Genomic DNA, 4987 nt, shown 5'->3' with positions numbered 1-4987 from the left:
TGCCCCCTTTCTGATTTTGCACCCCATCTTTGTGTTTAATTGCACTTTTGCACTCTATCTTTTTGCTAATTGTGCAATTTTGCACCCCCTCTTCTTTTCTTTTTTTTTTAGCGATTTTGCACCCAATCTTTTGCCCCCTTTCCCCTCTTTTAATGATGATTTTGAACAAAACACAATTGGCAAAAGATGGGGTGCAAAATCGCTCAAAAAAAAAGAGGGAGTGCAAAATCACACAATTAGCAAAAGATAGGGGAAAAAGTGCAATTAAGCCTAAAATATAAGGAACAAGCAAATATTTGGTCTAGAACACAATTACTACCCACACTTAGTTCGGGCAGAGTGATGTAACTTTATCACTATTTTAATCCCAATTGAATGATGCATTACTTTACAAGCAAATCATGAAATGTTGTAAGTTGTAACTAAATTTCAAATTAGCTACTAAATTTTTTAGAATTCAAAAAAAATTTATAACACCTTTTTTTGGGGGGAATTTTAAAACATCTTATAAATATTGCACAAAATTCAATGACAGATGTATCCCAATTTCTCTTAAGCAAGGTCGAATACTTACAATCCTATACTCATCATAAATTTTTCAAGAATGCCTCCAGTGGCAGAGCCAGACAAAAAAGTTTGGAGTGGCCGCCATCCTGCCATCAAAATAACCTAAGTCGTAACAAACCAAAATATAATGAACAAGAATGATTTAAATCGACATACTGTTTAAAAAAATGATTCAAGGAATCATCAATTTCCCTATTCCTAAATTTGAATAGCGGATTTCCTAGTGAAACAAACCAAGGAATCATCAAAATCTTGCAGATTTTACTCTAATTTGTTGACCAATCTACCTTCAACGTAGTGTTGTACAAAGTAAGTTTTAGTTTTCCTAAAGATCTCTAGAAAAATATCAACAGCGATTGTGTCTAGCATAAGGCCTTAAACTTACAAAATAAGGAAATTGATAATTCCTAAAAATACCATACCATCTCCATACAGCAAACAAGACATGTAATCAACTAAAGAACATGAAGAATCAGATTTGAAGGAAATTACATTCAATTTCACCAATTAGGGTTTGTGGAAAGAGATGGAGATAGCTCTCTAAACAGAAGAATCAACACAGAAGATGGAGGAGGATGCGGCGGTGATGGACGGAGAAGTAGGAGAGTGGTCGTGGCGGTGGCATGGTGGTGGATGGAGAGTGGTAGGTGAGGTGGTCTGGTCTGGGAGAAGAAACTTCGTATCGCGTTTGAGATGAAAGAGAAATGAACTTCAATGAAATGAACTTCAATTGCCAATATTCATATTACTGAAGGGTATAATATGTGTAAATTTTTTTTTTAAGATGGGGTGGCGGTGGCTCCCCCTTGCCACCCCCAGTTCCGCCACAGAATGCCTCGTATCAATGCAATTCCTAAAATGCAAGGATTCTCATATTGTATAATAAAGTAAATTTTTTCAAATTATAGTTCTCGTTTATGTTGTTCATAGTGATCTTTGGGAGAACTTTGATAGAAATAAACTAGTGCTTCCTTGCTTAGGTTTGTAGTTTATGTTTTTTTGGCTTTATCCCCCTTCCCTCTCATTTTGTACTTTGTTCTCTTTTTAAATAATATATTTAGTGAACCACTTTGCTCCCTTTTTGGAAAAAAAAAAAGTGTACACACACTAAAATTGTTTAAAAGTAATTCACCCACTGTAAATATCATATACTCATGAGAACCAAATTTAAAATAGGCTAAATTACACTTTAAGTAGTGAACTATGAACACTCCGGTCTTTTAAGTTACAAAAAGTAATATATTTTGATCATGATAGAAAGGACTAAAGTGTTTCAAATTTTGTAACTTAAAAGCATGAAACTGTCAAATATTTAAAACTTAAGTAATCAAAATGAGAGAAAAACAACTTAAAGGAGCAAATTGTCTAAAATTTGTAATTTAAAAGACCAAAACAAATAGAAATTTTTTTAAGAGATCAAAGCGAAACCTAAAATTTACTTAAGAGACCAAAAGTAAAATTTAACCAAAATATGCTAAATCACAATTTTACAGTTTAATATTCCCCTAATAATAGATTAAAGTTTATCACAAGTATAATATCTCACTAAATTATAGTTTATCAAACGATGACAATGACATGATAATTAATTCACCATATTAGAATATTTCTGTTTGTTTACTTCATGGTACCTATCACATGTTACGAGCCAATTTTTGCGTAAACTAATAGTTACAAATCAAGAACTTGCAGAAATCATGATAGACAAAAAATTTAAAAATGAATCAACATTTCATATTGAGTACCAAAGTTTGGAAACATCTTCTCATTTAACGATAATTATAAAAACAATGTAAATTAAGCGTACCAAGGGTTTTCTACTTTACTTCACTTTGTTAGGTTAAGGAAAATTTGTAATACATCTTCGACACAAAGCTTCGTATTGGTACCTGTAACTCCACGCTGCGCAAAGCATATTTTCATGCCATTTTATTTTCCATGCTTTTATCTAAAAAAAATTCCTGAAAAAAAAATAATATTCATTCTGTGAATCCTTAAGATTGTAGCATAAATTATACATATAAGTATCAATTGATTGTTAACGAGAATAAACAAGAGAGATCTAATAAAGTTATATTTCCTTAGTTTTGTTGTATAATCATCAACACAAGAACCCTATTATCATCCTCCACCAACAACTCATATGAAATGAACCTACAAAATAATAAACAATTATATAATTTGAGGGTGACAAAGTCACTTAGACATAAAATTTTACCCACTGAGACAAATATAATATGCATATGTATGTCATGTCTTGAGGATGAAAACAAAAGTAAAACCCCACCAATGAAAAGGAAAGTATTCAGTCACTCCTTGATCATTAAAAGAAATTTAAAATATTTCCTATAAAGCCTTGAAGCATTCATACAACATCTTACAAACTCCTAAATGATTTCCTTTCGAGTAGCATTCTTTTTAAAGAGACTTCGTTCCAATTGCACGAACAAAGGCCTGAAGGGTACTCTTAAACAAGGAAGATCTGGAATTAGAGTGGAATCAAAAGGATAATAGAAAAGGCAATGAAATGGTCCTTACCTTAAGAATTGTACTATGAATTGGAGGTGGATGGTGCTGGTGAGGAAGTGATGGCGAGGGATCTCTTTGTGCTGTTATAGTCAGAATGTAATTTTTTTTCGTGATGATCCGGAGAAATATGCTGGTGGGAGTTGAGAGAAGAGAGGAGAAAATTGTGGAATTAAGTTGGTCGTTCCATCATTTTAGAGGAAATAAGTGATTTGCTTCAATCCGTCGTACACATATGTTACTAGAAAAAAAAACCAAAAATAGGAGATGAAAAGAAGAATAATGGCTTTTCAGCTTTCACACCTACTATATATCTACTAATAACAATATTTAACAATTATACTTTTGAAAAATTTTATAATGGACCTTTTTAAAACTTATTATCTTCTTAATTTTATGTGTCTAATGGTCATTTTGTAAAATATAAAACTAAGTTACTTATTTTTTTTAAAAATTTAATTTAATTTATATAAAAATCATACTCCAGTGAATTTAATAATTGTCATTTTTTAAACCAATGATCTTCTTAATTTTATGTGTCTAATAGTTATTTTGTAAAATATAAAATTAATTTACTTATTTTTTTAAACCCATGATCTCCACGTACACTTGTACTTACTTCTAATTTTTTTTTTTTATATTATATGCCTACTTAATTTTTTTTTTTTTAAGGATGCCTACTTAATTTTAAATCTTCCAAAACATATAGGCCATATTATTTTATTTATTTATTTATCTGTCTCATGAGCACAAACCTCATATACAACATGCTCTTTTTGATTATGAATTATGCTTACATGAAGTTACATAACAACCCGAATTTATTTTAGAGATCACATGAAGATGTTACTGGGATAAACCAAAAATAGGAGAAGAATAGAAGAATAACGGGTTTTCACATCCACTACTATTATAATTACCAGCAAAAAGACGGACACTTACATGTCAGTTTTTTTTCACTCTTTTTATTACGCTAATGTGTGTAAATTATGAACGCTGTTTTATATAAAATTTTGATTTTGATTAAAATAATAAGTACAAATATTTATGACTTTGAAATTGTAACAAACCCCAAAACTCATGTTTATCTTTTTCATTTTTTTTTGTAAATAGAGATAAATTTCATTAACCAAAACAATTATTACAAACTACATGGCATCAAAAAACCACCAAATCAAGAAGTAAGAGCTACGCTCCAACACTACAAAAACAAACAACAAAAAAAAAAAAAAAAAAAAAAACAGGCCAGAGACCTCACAAGCTTATCATTAGGTTCTTCATCTTCTTACATTTCAACCCACTAATGTAAACAATCTCTTTTATTTGGTTAAGGAGCTCAAGGACTGATTTATGACTTTTTTGAAACCTTATGGCATTCTTTTCCTTCCAAATCATATACTGAGTTACACTCAACACCATTCTACTCATGTGATGAGTACCATTGTTTTTGTTGCACTGACTTTGAATATAATGCATCACATCATGCCAATTGCTAGTATCAATGCTCATGTTACTCCACTATATTGCACCTTTCCAAACAGCCTCAAAATACTCACAAGTGAAGAATAGATGAGAATAACTTTCATTCTCTTTTTTACACAAGTTGCAAGTTTGGTCACATTGTATTCCAACTTTACTCAATCTGTCACATGTTGGCAATCTACAATGTATTCCTAACCAAGTAACAAACAAACACTTCGGAGGGGCAGGATTATTACAAATTATCTTCCTCCAACTAACTTTGACAAAATCACCTCTTAAAGCATTATACATTCGCTTAATAGAAAAGTTCGCATGCTGAAGCAAATCTTAATCTTAATATATATAAATGTTAGACAGTCTGACCTAACCCTAATCCCGCCCTTTTTGGTGGATCTGAATATTTTTTATGAAA

General features: G+C 31.0%; 1 long non-coding RNA gene across 1 annotated transcript; it reads right to left on the bottom strand.

The window, feature by feature from the left end:
• Positions 1–359: 359 nt before the first annotated feature.
• Positions 360–3092, bottom strand: LOC146916554 (uncharacterized). Its single transcript, XR_015013902.1, has 2 exons — positions 2375–3092; positions 360–669 (listed from the first exon to the last, which is right to left on the bottom strand). It is a non-coding gene; the product is annotated as an uncharacterized LOC146916554 (long non-coding RNA).
• Positions 3093–4987: the final 1895 nt, after the last annotated feature.

Source organism: Medicago sativa, chromosome 6 (assembly GCF_051527215.1).
Source record: "Medicago sativa cultivar Bolivia chromosome 6, Bolivia_mono, whole genome shotgun sequence".
Lineage (NCBI taxonomy): Eukaryota > Viridiplantae > Streptophyta > Magnoliopsida > Fabales > Fabaceae > Medicago > Medicago sativa.
The sequence above is the reverse complement of the archived record's forward strand: the minus strand, read 5'-3'. Positions and strand labels throughout refer to the sequence as shown.